We start from the raw sequence: 16,376 nt of genomic DNA on the forward strand, positions 1-16,376 counted from the left end.
TTAAATGTCATCCAGTGGAGATAAATCTCATAAGAAACCCTATAAGAGAGCACAGAGATTTGCATGAAATAAAGGAGGATTCATGTTGCCTGTAACACTTTCTTTCTGAAGCTAAGGATGCCCTTGTTTTCTTAGTTCTACTCGTGGGAAATGACAGAAACTAAATCCAGAACATTCCTTGCTGACATAAAGATAAAACTAGTTTCATAAATTTAATAAAGAAATAAATTACTCCCATGGTTTTTTTTTATTGTAAAACCATAGTGTTTAAATTATAGAGATTACAGAATGGAAGAGAAAATATTGTATTAGACCCTATAAACCATTAACAAATATTTTTAAATAATTAAAAGATAATTTAAACAAATATTTTCACTAGATCTAAAATCTCTTTCATAATAATAACAAGTGATGAGCCCAAGACTCACTATTATTTTGAAAGCTGGCTCTTTAGTCTGAGAAGTGGACTTTAGACTTTTAGTAGAATCTGTTGTTTATCAAGTAAGTATTTGAGGAAAAGTCAGTAAATCTTATTTGAACCTAAAAGATAAATAGATGTTTCTCAATGATTGTCAATTCTGCTTCTTCCATTTTTATTTGGATATTAAAACTTTGGAAGGAAATACTAGTTGAGATAACTTTGGTCTATTTTATTATTTTGAAGGATGTTTTTTACAAGCAGGATATAAAAAGCCATCATTTGAAACTAAATATTTGAAATGACTTTAGTTTTTGAAACAATTTGGTTGAAGGAAAAATATCGGAAATGTCACTACAATGATATCACCCTGTGGTGCGGTGGAAAGACACTTGACTTTATGCTCTGCCCTGAACTCTCTTCTTGTCAGGCATGGGAGGTGGGACTAGGTATCGGTCATCTCTGATGGTTCTCTTCTAGCCTACGTGCTACGTTGTGTGATTTCAAAGATGTCTTCCCCCCCGAACTCCCCGGCATCCTTCAGTCTGCAAACTACACAGGGTGATCCTACACCACAGTGGTATCTATGGCACCTACTCACAGGACCAAAGGCAACAAAAGCCTTCTGTAAATTAGCCAATGTTGTTCAGAGCTGAAGCACTCTCCTCTAGATGACAGACTGTGAAGGGCCAGAGAGTGAGGGTGTGGGCTTTGCCCGCTATACCATCTTCCTTGCAGCCTCTGTGGTAGCGCAGAGTCTGCAACTGCAGGTGATGAGTTGATGAGTGAGTGTGGTCGTGTTTTAACAAGGCTTCTTTACAGGCACAAATACTTGAAATCCATTATTATTGTCATGTGTTGCAAAATGTGATTATTCTCCTTGTTTTTTCCAAATATTAAAGAAGTGTAAAAATCATTGTTAGCTCACAGGCCAAATGGGTGAGGGCCTGGGTGTGGCCCATCAGCTGGAGTTTGCTTACTCCTAATCTAGACCATGCACCTAATTATCTGAAAAATCTCAAATCCTGCTCCGCAGAGTGAGAACCTGGAATTGTCTTAGAAATGCAGAATCTCAGGCCCCTACCCAGACCGATACGATCCAAATATTTATTTTCATCAGAATTCCCTAGGTGATTCTCATACTCATTTAAATTTGAGAAGCCTTGATGTGGAACATGATTAGAAATCCGAAGGAGCAAAGAAAATAGCAGGCTTTCTGAATGGAGAAAGCATTAGCACAAAAGTACATACTAAGAGCTGTGCAGTTATTAACATGACAGCCCTTTAGGCCCACTCTCAGAACAAGTTTTTATATAGATTATGTGTTTTTGTCTATTGCTATACATATTCCATGGATTTGGGGTATGTGAGTGCACGTGGAGACACAGGCAGGGTGGAACCAGTCTACAGCACACTGCGAAAGGCGGATGTTGCTGTGAGTGTGGTTCATCTGATAAGGGTAACAAATAATATGTGAAAGCCTGAAATGCTTTTTTATTTTTATTTTTTCCATTTTTCTTTATTTTAGTTTATTGTTGTTTGAGTACAGTTTTCGGTCTTTTACTCCCATCCCAGCCCACCACCCCCAGTGCTCCCTACCTCCCGCCCATCCCCTCACCCTTAGTTGTTGTCCATGTGTCCTTTATACTAGTTTCTGTAAATCCTTCCCCTTTTCCCCCTGAAATTCCCTCCCCTTTCCCCTCTGGTCACTGTCTGCCTGTTCTCTCTTTCAGTGTCTTTGTTTATATTTTGCTTGCTTGTTTGTTTTGTTGTTTAGCTTCCTGTTAAAGGTGAGGTCATATGGTATTTGAAATGCTTTTTTAAAAATGAGGTCAAATTAAAATTATAAAAGATCAAGGGTATGGACTCTGTCAAGTTGATGGTTGTGTGTGCCCTCAACAGTCCCCAAGGGTATTGTCAAGTTATAGCAAAATGCGGTCACCATGTTCCCAGTGAGAACCTGGGGCACAAGGAAAAGTGGGATTGGTTCCTGTGTTCTCTGCCTAAGAAGACTGGGACATGTCTTTGCATTTTTAAAAAGACTTCCATCAGGGGCAGTTAAAATGAAAAGAATAACTGTGCCTAAAGGTGCTTGCCTTTAATTATTCATAAAAGTGTTTTGTTTAGAATGACATTCTCCATTGGTGCTAGATAATTATAATTTTGTCCCTTTGAATTTCTTTCATGTGTTACATTTTATTGACCATGCTTGAAAATGGACATCTCCAATTCTTTATTTCATGCTTCCCATTTGAGAAGAAGTAACATTTTATATATATATATATATTTTTTTTTTTACCTTAAACTTCTTAATAAGACCAGAAAGCTGCTATTATAGGTTAGCAGATAGTTGTGGGACTAAGAAAAGATACTGTTATTTTCATCTTTCTAGTTGTTCCTTTCCTCAAAACAGAATTATGATCCATCGTTTTATCATCATTCCTATCTCTGTGTCTCACATTTTAAAATTCTACATTTACTTATATACTAAAAAATGTATTATCCACAAGATCGCGGTTCGATTCCCAGTCAGGGCACATGCCTGGGTTGCAGGCCAGTTCCCAGCAGGGGACTCAGGAGAGGCAACCATACATTGATACTTCTCTCCTTCCCTTCCCCTCTAAAGATAAATAAATAAAATCTTAAAAAAATGTATTATGCTATTCTGTGACCCTCTTCACCAACCTGGCATCTAACATAACACAGGGAATAAATAGATCAAAGATATATATATATATATATATATATATATATATATATATATATAATTTGTTGGGGTATCAAATCCAGCCCATCATCCACTTCAAAAAATTGTAACCATGTGTAGTGATGGATATTAACTAGAGTTATTCTCATGATCACTACACAACATATGAATACATAAAACCATCATGTTGTATACCTGAAACTAATATAATATTATATCACTTATATCTCAATAAAGAAGAAAGATATCTAGATAGCTGAGTAAGTAGAGATAAAAACAAAGCAGTCATCATTAATAGTATACCCAAGCTACATACTTTTGAGCTTCGAATGGTTGTAAAGATCATTTTGTTCTCTGTTTAGAGCAATAAATACAGGACAGCTGAAATATAAATGAAGACTGATTAAGGAACTGCCTGTACTAATAGTGTTTAGAAGTTTGTTTCACATCCCTCTTTTTTCCTGTTGCGTGGTGAGATGAGAAAGGACAGAAGGGTGTCAGAGAGGGTAGAAATAATATATGTAGGGGAAAAAAAGTAGGGGAAAAAAAAAGAAAATCCTGTCCATGATAGGACCATTTCTGGTCTCTTCCCTGCAATTCTAACTGAGAACTCAGGCATCGCAGACTGCCGGAGCTATGGTCAGGCCTGTCACCGATAGACTATCCAGTTCCTAGGCAACTTCCTCTGTATGCTGTATTAAAAATTAAATGGCAAAATGATCTGCATTAATGAGGGCCCAGAGCACTGTCAGGACACTTGTAGGAAAGTCATACTTATGGTAATTCAGTTTCAATAGGTTGGTCTTGTAGAGAGAATGGCTGACAGCAGGTTTATCAAAGCAATTTCCAGGTGGGTAAGTGAAGATGGGCATTCCCACTGAATAGGGACAAAAGAAACGCTTCAAGGACAGAGTGAATACACGTCCTAATAACCTAGGAAAGCCAGCATTAGCTCAAGAGCAGAGTGGCAGAGTGCAGCTGGCAGAGAGCAAAGGCAGAGAGCAGTTATGAAAATCATGGCAGTAGGAAGAAAGCCACCTCAAGTTGACAACTACAGTCAAGGTCATATATCAAAATAGAGAAGGTCTGTCTGGCAAAAGCCCAGCTATTGTTAATATATCGAGAACCATTTATGAGCCATCAGTGTAACATTTCAGCCAAGGAGAGTAGACCGGAATGTGCATATGTTAACAATGACAACTGCACCTTACTAGTCAGTGAGGGTGGTAGATACTGTTGAGGGAGCATGTGTATTATGTGGCCATCGCAAAATGACTAAGTGAGTAGCGTAACAAATCTGTATCAAATTTTGTCTCAAACTGGAACATTCCTCTGCTAAAACTATTTGGATGATTCACAAGGCTGCAGCTATGGGCCACTGGTGATCGGCCACTTCACCATGACAACTTGCCTGCTCATGCATCATGTCTAGTACAGAGTTTTTTGGCAAATATCAAATCACCCAGGTGACTCAGGTCCCCTACTTCCTAGAGGTGCCCTGCAACTTCTGCCTATTCCCCAAACTAAAATCACCTTTGAAAAGGAAGAGATTTCAGACCATCGACGAGATTCAGGAAAATAAAGTGGAGCAGCTGATAGTGATTGGGAGAACAGTGTGAGGTCCCCATGTGCCTTCATGGAAGGGACTGAGGTGTCATTGTCCAATGTACAATGTTTCCTGTATCTATTATCTTCTTCAATAACGGTCTCTGTTTGTCTCGTTACATGGCTGGTATCTTCCAGACAGACCTCTCGTCTTATGCACATCCATTTAAAATTATCTTTATGCTTCAAATTAGCTTTTGTAGGAGTACTTATAAATTAAAAATTTATGTGCATAGGACAATCATAATTTCGTGCCACACTGGTTTTTTTTTTATTAGAAAACAGTAATTTTGCCTTCAGTACCTTTTCCCCCAAATGTTGTGTGTTTGGCACTCTGTGACCAATGCACGCATGGCTTCAGAGGGAGGTCAAGTCCAGATCTTACCCTTGTGGAGCTTACACTTGGATTCTTGAATAATTCAATCGAGTCTCTTCTTTGTGACTGGAAAAATGCATTCGTGTTGCTAGTCTACCTATATAAATGTTTTTCACTATTTCCCAGTGTTTTCTTTCAGAGAGTTTTAACCATGGGTTTTATCCACACATCATCATTTGTGTTCATTTTTTAGAGTCCACATTTCCAACACAGTGTTCTAAGAAGCCAAGCTCTAACAGATGGAGGGGTTGGTAGAGGAAACTATGCTGGTTTTCTCACCAAGGGGGGCATCCATCCCTGACTCTGCCCTCAAGTGAAGACCTCTGTAACATGCCTTGTACTCTCCACGACCTCAGGGTTAGCCATGCTGCCTGAATGACCCATTGATTATCTCTCAAAAGAGAAACCTCTTTCAGAGGTGCCCAGGCTACCTTGTAGCAGGGTATTCAAGGATGAGAAGAAGATCTTGGCCTGGAATCATCCCCTTATAAATGGTACACAAAAGAAAACAGAAAATGCAACAGTAGTATCTCACGGGCCATTAAGATGGGAAATGAAGCACATCGCTCTCTAGTTGAAGGGGTAAATGCGAGCTAAGAATATGTGTTGGCTTTCAACCAACACGAAGGAGGACTTCCTCATGTGCTTCATGCATGAATCATTCCAGCATGAGCATTGGAAAAGGGAGAATCTCAGAAAAGATAGTCCCCGTGAAGTCCTCCTGGGAGAGACCACTCACAACACAGATGGCCTTGAACGCCACCTCAGGACTCGACTGGGTGAGTTGGCTGAGCTGGACGCTGCAGAGTGCTGCCCTTAAGAGGACCCCACGGAGTGTCTCCCATAGGCCATAGGCCATTCTGTTAAAACTGATGGTGGGAGGAAACCGTGGTTGGGTGGTTTTCATGTGGATTTCAGTCAGTTACTAAGGAGCCGCTTTCTGCCCAGGAGCATTCCGACACTTGACTCTGAATTTGTTTAATCTCTTTCACAGAATACAAAGGCAATGAGCCTACCTCTCTTTCATTTCTTCCTTGGGCTTTACTTCTTTCTCACTTTTTTCCTCCTTAGAGGAGCAATTCCTCTAACAAAGAAGATAATTTTGAAAGTGGGCCACCTAAGTGCTAAGGAAAAGTCGTTTTCATAGACGAGGATGGTTTCAGTCAAGCTGGAAGAAGACTGCTCTCGTGCACATTTGCATAAAGCACAGGGTCTGGTGCTATTTGTTAAAGCAAGGTGAATAGGTAGTACTTAAGTTACGTACAAATGTGTGTTGTTTTGAACTGTTTATGTCAGTAAAGTAAATCTAATGACACAGGCATAATAATACCTTAACTGCATTTATAACCAGTTTAGAATATTTATCACGGCTGGAGCACAGCTAGCGTTATCTGCAATTCAACAGTAATTTTCCATCGCAACTTGAAAATAGTTAACGTTAAAAGGAATCAATGCGCACTGCGTTTTATTGCATACCCATGGGCAATAGCTTGCAGTTAATGATCACAACTGCCAACTTATATCTATCACAGTAGTTTTTCTCTTCATAAATTAAATGGAGAGAAGTGTGAAATAGACACCAAGATCATGCTCTGATATTTCGGCATCTTCCTCTCTCATCCACTCCCTCCCGTGTTCACAAACCAGGTTTTCTTCTTTTTAATGTTGGCTATGCACTCCATTGTCAGAATGATTACCACCAAATGATAAGGTTTTGCCATCAATGCCACGAGTGGAACACCAAGAAGGCTGGGTTTAGTGCTTTTTCTTTGATCCTATTCAAGCCACTGAGTAAAAAAATCTAGCTCTTTAAAATTCCCTGAAAAGATCAGTCTCATGCCAAATACATGTCACTGTAGAAAGAAGTGACATTGGATTTGCTTTTCAGAATATTTATGATGGCACATCCCTGGGTCATTGGTATGCGTTATCCGTTAGAGGTGACATAGCCTAGTGAGGGTGCATTCTGTCTTGAACATTCTTCGTCTAGCTTTTTAAAAATAAATATGCATTAAATGTTACTGTGTCACTTTTGAGCCTGACACCATGCTTGTTGTTGAACAGAATGAAAGGAAGAGAGAGAGAGAGAGAGATCCATCCATCCATCTAAGAAAAGTCCCTGGACCATGAGAAATACAAATTGCTCACTGCTGTTCTAGACCATTGATAAATTTTCTCAAGCCAACTCGAAACATCTGAAAGTGAAATCAGAGATGTGTTAAATGGACCTTTACCGGAAAGGTAGAAGGTCATGGTCTTTCTCAAGTTCCATTTAGACATCATCACTGTTAAGCTATTAATGTCACCCACATTGTACCATCATCTGCTTGTTTAACCATTTTCCTGCCAAGTGTTACAGACCCTCTCCTAACTCCAATGGAAAGCAACCCCTTAGATCTCCAAAAGTGGGATAAAAGTAGGTTTATGGTTGTGACCATGTAAAAGTTTGTTCTTTTTTTTAAAAGCTATATTTTTTAAAGATTTTATTTATTTTTCTTTAGAGGGGAAAGGAAGGAGAGAGGGAGAGAAATATCAATGTATGGTTGCCTCTGGTGTGTCCCCTGCCAGGAACTGGCCTGCAACCTAGGCATGTGCCCTGACTGGGAATCGAACCGCAATCATCTGGTTCACGGGCCTGTGCTCAATCCACTGAGCTACACCAGCCAGGGCAACAGTTTGTTCTTATATTAGTATTTATTAATTATTGTATTATTTTCCCTACAAACAACTATAAATCTACTTTTCCCCACCCTCTGCCTGTGTATCTACTATTCTGGGGACTGGTTCTCAAATCTTACTTCTTCCCATTTGTAATGCTGTTCTCAGTGTATGCCAATTTAATTTGTTCTTCCTCTAATAATACCCAAATTCCATTTACTGAAAAAACTATTCCTAATGAGATTCTAAGGGCTTTATGTTCATCACTAAATTTCTACAACAAACCCTGTGAGTTATTTATGACTTCATTTGTAACATGGATTTTTAGGTTACCAGTGAGGAAACTGAGGCTCAGAAAAGTGAATTTATTTGCTTAAATTTAAGCAGCTAGCATGGGGGGAAGCTGGGTCATAAATGAGAATTCATCCCATAAGGAGTTCACCGGATGCATGGTCTTCCTTCCATGTGACTTTCTGGTTCCCCACTTGTAACTTTTGAAAGGTCACTCCTTCCCCAAGGAATATTGTCAAAATTTTGCTTAAAAAATGTACTCCCTCCAGTAACCCTCCATATCCCCCCAACCAGCAATAGCTCAGCTTTCCTTTAGTTAAGGTGGCACAACGTGCCGTCTCTTTATGCTTTGAGATGGCTGTCACTTCCTCCCACGTCTATGTGGGACTCTCGATCTTAAACAGTAAAGCTGTTGTCCTCAAGGGTCCTCTCCTTGAATGTGTTTGTGAGTGTAGTTTTCTTTGCATTACCCATCGTTAGTGGTTACCTACATAGCAGACACTCAAATACCCCTGCCTGAGTTCATAACCCATTGTAATTCCTATGGAGACTATACAGTGCAGTTACAAGTTTAGTTACTGGTGTGGATTGTCTGAACTTAACCATTTATTTAACCTCTCTAGTTGTCTCACCTGTAGAATGTGGCAAGAATAGTACCTGACTTGTGAATTGGCTGAAAAGCTTAAACAATAATATGTAGAATTAGATTGGCCATTGTAACTATAATGGCTGTCATATAGTAAGTGCTGTAATAACTTAAAGCTATTTTTTGTGGCTGTCATTGTTAGCAGGAGTCCTTTATTCTTCTCAAAAAGGGTTATTGGTAACCAAATTTCTTTAGACCTGGGAACATCAAAATTTCCAGTTACCCACCCTTTCGCTCAGTGCTTTTCTTTTGTTATATGTATGCATTGTGTTGCTTATCTTTTTTTCACATTGCTTTCTGTTATTCTTTCTGTTTAGCCATCAGATACGTTTCTCTTCTTCCTTGGGCTCTCAGGATCACAGAAATGTAAAAGACCCATTGTTGCCGCCAGTGGTAATAGTCAAGCTCTCACTGATTTCATCAAATTCACTTGGTAGATGGAAGGCACTGATATTTCAGTGATGGAGAGGTACGCAAATCCTCAGAGAGTGAAAGTGGTCTGTGGGTCTCTGCCTTGGAGCAGTGGGTTGCCGCTCAGAGACTGGCAAAGAACATAAAAAGGTACCTGCATGCCTGAGCGAGAATTCCACAGAATACACTCAATCGTTGCTGATCTTGGAGAGAAGTGCAGGTGATCCAGACACAGGTGGATAACTGTTCTCACTGTTGTCTTCCAGTGGAGCGTTCTGTTTCCCGCAAAGCCCTCCTGTACACGCTCTCCTTTCTCTTCCTCAATCAATATTCTTTGAGTTTCTTCTGTTCTTTGGTGGAGAAAGCTTCAATTAGCTGATTATCTGTCTTTAGCACATTTCCCTCATTTCTGATGGAGTTGGATTGCCTCTAAACAAAAAAAGCTAATCATCTATTTTTATCAAGAAGGGTATTCTGTCTGCAGAAGTCAGAGAGCACCTGAGATGAGCTGACACCTCAGCCTGACCTGAGGAGAGGTTTCCGTGAGCTCGGATAGGTCATCAGAGCACCCTGGGCCCCAGGGCCTGGATAAAGCACTGAGTTTCGGATCCATAAATGTTACTTCAATTCTGAGATTTCCAGATGAGTATCTTTTCTCTGTGTGTGGATCCTTTCAATCAAGGAATCAGGCACACGGTGAGCTCTGCCTCTGGAGAAGTCAGCATCCACGCAGGGCTCTGGGTCATTCTGTCCTGCTTGTCCAACCACGCTAAGTAGTAAAATCTTTCTTAAAGCCCCAGATTAAACAGGTCTGTCTTTCTTTCTTAATCTTACTGCCTGACTAATACCTGGCTAAAAGTTTAGGGAAGGTAGATTACAGTTACTTAGTTCCAAGCCACATTAAGTGTCTTACCAAGTAGCAAGTTATACCAAGACCTGATTGGATGCTCATTAGAAACAAAAGTCTATATTAATCAAATAGTAATATTTGGAATCCATGTTTCCTCGTGACTACTATCCCTGTATTACATTTTGGGGATGTTACTATGTGTCAGACACTGTTTTACGTGTTTTATCAGAATTCTTTTAATCTTTACAATAGTCCTTTGCCACCATGATGAGTATTATCTCTACTATGTAGTTGGAGAAAATTAGGCAAATGTGTTTATTGGCTCCCCTGAGGTTAGCAGCTCTTACAGGCAGAACCCAAGTGACACCAACCAACCCTTGGCCCCATTCCATTTCACAAAATTGAATAGTTCTATAGATTTCCATAGCAGAAGAAGTCAATTATTGTACTTTTATAATTTTGAGTTTAGAAAATGATGATGGCAAAGAAAATGGCAAGGACATGAATAAGTGATGGTAAAAATACCGCCGTAGGAGCAATGAGAGCTGGCCAGGCATGCACCCCCCTCTCCATTTTCACTGTCCCGACATTTTCAGGACAGTTCTCTCCCCTACATGATTATAAACAAAAAAAAGCCTGTGATAGGGCTTTCCTAGGTTAGATAAGTCAATCTCCTTGGTGAACCGAAAACTCATTGAAGGTCTTTATTGAGATGGTTTACCGACCGTCTTCCACCTGTCCAACCACTGTCCATTTCCCTGCCCCTTTAATGACTCAGGTAGCTCGACTGAATGAATAGGACTGATGGGGATGCTTCCCCTTGGCTTCTTGTTGAGTTTAAACAGCCTGCAGCATTGACAGGTCAAAGGATGGACAGGGCAGGAGGCCAGGGTGTATCCTGCTTCCTTCCCTGACAATTCACCTCCCGTTGGCTGCCCCAGGCCACCCCAGCTCCTCCTGGCCGCCCTCTGCAACCAGCTCACTGGGGTCTTACCAACTGCCTGTTCCCTGAGGGGTTGGAAATGCTCCTGGCACTTGTAACCCCGAGCACATCAATAGAGCTTCTGCCCACTTGGTTGCAGTTAGTGCCTTTATGCTCCTCCAGGACTCAGTGTGAGCACACTCACATCCACACTCAGTCCATTTCCTGCCAAAATCCTGATGGAAACACAAATCTTTGGAATTCAGTACAGTGCTATCCATTTAATATTGCCCTTTCTATTCAAAAACAAGTACCCCCATTTTTTTCACGAAGCATGCCACCAAGAAACTCTACCGAGTGTCTGCTCATATGTGTATGATGTTGGTTTCGGAAACTCAGGTGGAATTTGTAGCCCTTTATTTAGCAGGAATCCTATGTTATGGGTAATTTTCATTGTAATCTAGAGAAAACATCGTGTGAATTGTGTGTGGTGGAACTCGGTAACGTCGTCAGCATCTCTGTGTATTATCGGGGCCATCAGAGTCAAGAGGCTTATTCACGATGAGTAAAGGGCTTGACTACCTGAGGTTGACAAAACTGATCACTCACGTGCATAGTCATTGCATCCTGAAATGACTGGGTGCTGTGAAGAACACAGAGGGTGTGAAATAGACCCGTGTGCAACTATAACAGGGGAACACTGGAAACACTCCTTTCAGGAGTTCGGGTTCCTTTGTGAATGGAGGCCTGCAGTCAGACCTCACTGCAAATACACTGCAGAACTCATGTATCTCCATGTCCCATGCCGGGTGCTCTTTATCCCAAAGTGCACCCTTTTTAAAACATCTGAGTCTTAAAATACCTGCTAGGATTCAAGGCCAGGGTTCTCAGATTTAATACAATTATTATCTGCATGGACAAATGAATGGATTGACTTTATGCTGTGAAATACACATAGTCCTTAAGGGATGCTTAAACATGTAAGAATAACAGATTAGTATTTCTGAAACCATCTTATATCTTGAACCACAAATATGACTCATATAGCCAGGTGTTCATGTGAGGTTCTTGGGAGATTTATGTAACAAGATTTTAACAAAAGTGTGAATTGTAAGTGTAGATATAATGCCTAATATATTCAATACTTATCACTACACGCACATGATTAAGCTATGCAAAACTATGAGTTGTTTATTGTAACAGTTAGCCTTGGATGCATAATGAATTACCCCCAAACTTAATATCTTAACTAATATGTATTGATTCCTAATGCTATTGGTCAGGAATGTGGGCAGAGCTCAGCTGGGTAGTTCTCCTTTTTATCCATGCTCATCCATGCATCTTGAGACTGTTGCCAGGTCCTCTGGGAGGCGACTAGTCTAGAATCACCTCTTCCAGGGGAACTCATTTCTGCTCCACGTGGTCTCTCGCCCTCTGGCAGGATAGCCAGGCTTGGTCATACGGCCTCCGGGCAGGATTCCAAGAGGGCCAGGAGAAAGGAAGAAAGGCCTGCTTTGTGTGGTCTAAAGCAAGTCGCAGGCAGACCAGATTCAAGGGGAAGGGAAATGGCGTCCATCTATCAATATGAGGGACTCCTAAATCCCAAAGCAAAAGGCCCATAAGGAAGAGTGGGCAATTGTACACAATTTGCAATCTACCAAAAATGAGATAATAAGAAGTGCCATGGAATGGAGTGATGAACCAAACACACTCTTGTGCTTTTGTGATAGAAGACGACGGCGAAGGAGGAAACATTGTTCTGCATGGATCGGCATCTAGAGATAGCACACACAGGCACATGTGCACATGCTCCCATTAGACATTTCTCAGATGCTAGGGGAGCTTTGCTCCCTAGCAGCCCTCCACTTTGGTCTTAGTTCTCTTTTTCTCCAGCCTTTCCATTTTTTGCTTGGCTTTTCTGTACTCTCCCTTTATTCACTCCCTGACTCTCAGATGATTCTCTCTTCTTTTTCTGCATGAGTTTTATTCTTCCCAAGTCTCTCCTTGCCTGTGTCTATTCCAGATTCTGGCAGAAACCAAGTCAGTGAAGAAAACACTCAGTCATTTGGCAACATGAAGAAGCAATTAGACGCCAGCTTGCAAAGAGCCAGAGGACATTGAAACCCCTCGCACTGAAAATCTCACTGAAATTGCAGGCAGAACAGAGGGGGAAATACTTGAAAGACTATTAGCCAGCCAGAGCTTGGCCCCTTCACATTTTCCCATTGCCTGCTGTAAGAAGGCTCTCAGGTTCTTGTTTAAGTCAGTACAAGTGGAATGGAGAACAGATCGATGAACAGTGGCGAGAGACTTCCGTAGAAGTAATGAGAGCTTGTCTCCGTCCTTTAACAATAAGATTTAGAGTCTGTGATTCCCAGGCCCTACTGGAGCTCCTCTGGATGCAGGTGACAATAAAGTAGAAGATTCCAAATTCCCCTGGTAAGCCACCACGCGGTTAATGTCTGAATGGTTACTGAGATGTATATGGTAATTAGAAGCACAAAAGTAGCTATTTATTTCATTCTGTAAAATATCCAATATTACGCTGAGACCTGCAGTAAGCTATTACTCAGGCATCTATTTTCAATTTTTTTTTTAAATTGTTTTTTAATACAGACATGCCCCTTACCCAGGCCAGGCTTCTACTCCACTGAGAGGTTTCCGACATCATTAACCACAGGAAGAGAACATAACACAGCAGAGACTTGGGATTGAATAACAACTTTGAAATTCAAACTGACATCCTGTATTATTGTTTGCATTATATACTAAACAGTTAGTGGGAACAATTAGCAATTAAAGACTCTTAGGTGCAGTTATATGGTTTTCTAAAATATCTCCTGAATAGCAGGATAAGTGCTTTGGCTGTAAGCCAGTCATCAAAAAGCCCACAGAAAACCCTAATCTAAAATGCAGGCTCCTTTACGGCCACTGAATGAAGCTCGTTAATCAAGCCACGCCGCACAGGAGACGGGGGTGGGGAGCTTCAGGTACATACTTTCACGATGAGGCGATCTTCTATTTGATTCCAAATCCATGTATTCCCAAAGAAATCACCAGATTTGCACACACATTTTTCTCTACCTCACTTTCGTGGGGTGGGGGGGGAAGACATATAATAAGCACAGAAAGAGAGATCTAGAAATATTTTTAAAGAAATGTATCCTGAATCCAGGACAAAATGACTATAATCTCTTCCATCTTCTAAGTCCTTTTGTACTTGACACTGATCCTTGGTGTTCACTATGATGTTCCTGAGGCCCTAAATAGTCTTTCTATAGCGTCAGAGTGAGGCCATATTGACCAAACTAACATTAACATCAATTGTAGTATGTAAGTATATAAGTATTTGTTAACACATATCTATGTTCTTGAAAATTAAGTATACTATGGTGGTTTTCGTGTTCTCACAATATGCATCCTTCCAAAAGGCCATATGCCGAGTGAATAAATTGGACTTTGTGTTTTATTGTGCATTATGCTTGCTTTATTAACACCAAGCAGCAACAACTGTAATAGTATAAACAATAACATTTAAGAAATATATCAGAGTGCTGGCTTCGGTGCATCATAGTTGTAGAGGTGTTTTTTTCTGTTTCCAAATCAGAGAATGACCACACAGCAAACTGATCTCAGTCTCCAGGGTAACACAATTTTAAAGCATGCGAGATACATGGAAGGCGGTTGTCCAGCTTCTGTAGGGAGCTTCCCATGGAAAAGAGAGGCGAGTACTAAGAAAAGTACAACAGAAGTCTCAGGTACTCACTGGCCTCGCTCACCCGGGTCTTTGGGGTAATCTGCACAGTAACAGCTGACCCACACTGAAGGGCACAGCTCACCTCTGTCTCCATTCCGAACATAGCAGCAGACGTAGCCCTGACGTGTGCGACAGCAGCTCGAAGGCTAGGTGATTCTATTCTACACTTGAACATGACCTGAGCACCTCTAACTTCGCATAGCCTCAAGTTCTCCTGAGGGAGAAAAACAGGAAACAAATGACTGGAAGCAACAAAATCCATTTTCTTGTTTTTGTTTAAGCAAGAATGGACAATATGGACAGTCACTACTTCAAAGTTTGAAAATAAAGTGAGCCAGTGTATACATTGACACTTGAACTATATACATAAATATGCAAAATTGGAAGCAAAGTTTGCATAACCGAACCTTAGCTTTCGAACATGAAAACAGAAAAACAGATGCTCCACAGCAAACTACGGTGTGGAAAATGGTAACCAGAAGCCAGGTATTCTGTGCAAGTTGTGATTTTTACATTTGCAATGGAAAATGGCGCTAAATGAAGTTTGGAAATTTTCCAAACCACGAACTCCATACACTAACCTGAGCTCTTGAGTGTCGGTGCACCTGGCTCCGCAGTTGCTCTCGGGGGCCCGCAGCCTCTGCGTTCACGAGGTGGGCTGTCACGGGCCGTGGGCTGACTTTCCCTGGCGCTCACGCCCGTCATTTCCCTCAGCAGCTGAAGGCTGGCTAAGGGAGACGTGTGTTCCTCTCATTCTGATTGAGTGGAGAATAATCTCCCATAGTGAGTGAGGCACACTCGGCTGTGTAGGGGAGCTCGGGTGTCCTCTTGGCTGCTGGTGACTTGCACTTCCAGGAGCTGGGGCTCTGGATTAGTCTGAATTCTCACCTCCTTTCTGGCCAAGGCACTCAGAGAGGGGCAGGGAAAAAAAGGTTTAAAGTCTCGGAATCTCTTTTAAGCAGCTTAAAAAGGAATCCTTATGGATGGCTTTGGGAAGTAGGAAATGAGTTGAGAACACAACTATTTAGATTCAATACAAAAAAACTTCCCAAACTTAATTAAAGTGCTTTAATGACTGTATAGGTGCAGGAAAATCGGAAGGGGTCGAAGCCCAGTGTTTTGCTGGCTAGAACTAGGTATTTATGACTCCTTTAAGAGGGAGAAGTAAGATTAGCTTTTAGAAAAGGGGAGAGGCGAAAAGCATGCCAAGTTGCTGGTGGTGGTTCTTGGCTTTGAATGAAGGCCAGCTCATTCCCAAACCTGATAAGAGAATATTTATATAATTATTACACTTATTAAAGTGGTGCTATTTTACATTTTTTCATCTGTTTACGCTGACATATTTTTACCAAAATGTCTGTCCTTCCCCTTGATGTTTTCTCCCCTTTTTGTAGTCAAGGTGTTACTGTGCCTTGCAAAGGTCTGAAGTGCACGCTGTTCTCTCATTACATGCCTCCCGTATAGGGAACCCTCTAGTTAGCACGGTTTCTCAACCTGCAGCCACTGAGGTCAGTTGCTGGCCATAGAGGACAATCGTCCAATCACAGAAACCCACTCTCCATGGAGGAAGAATGTTCTGGATGGTGGCTCAGAGGGGCCCTTCCGGGTAGCGATATGCGATATGGCATGGGGACTTCCAAAAATAAACAACCAAGGCAATAATAATTGTATTGGGAGAGTTTTTACAATGATAGGATGTTCTTCTGGGTTTTACCTGGGTTGAGCCCCTCATGGC

Source organism: Sturnira hondurensis, unplaced genomic scaffold, assembly GCF_014824575.4.
Source record: "Sturnira hondurensis isolate 20B ecotype Veracruz unplaced genomic scaffold, ASM1482457v3 Scaffold0008640, whole genome shotgun sequence".
Classification (NCBI taxonomy): Eukaryota; Metazoa; Chordata; class Mammalia; order Chiroptera; family Phyllostomidae; genus Sturnira; species Sturnira hondurensis.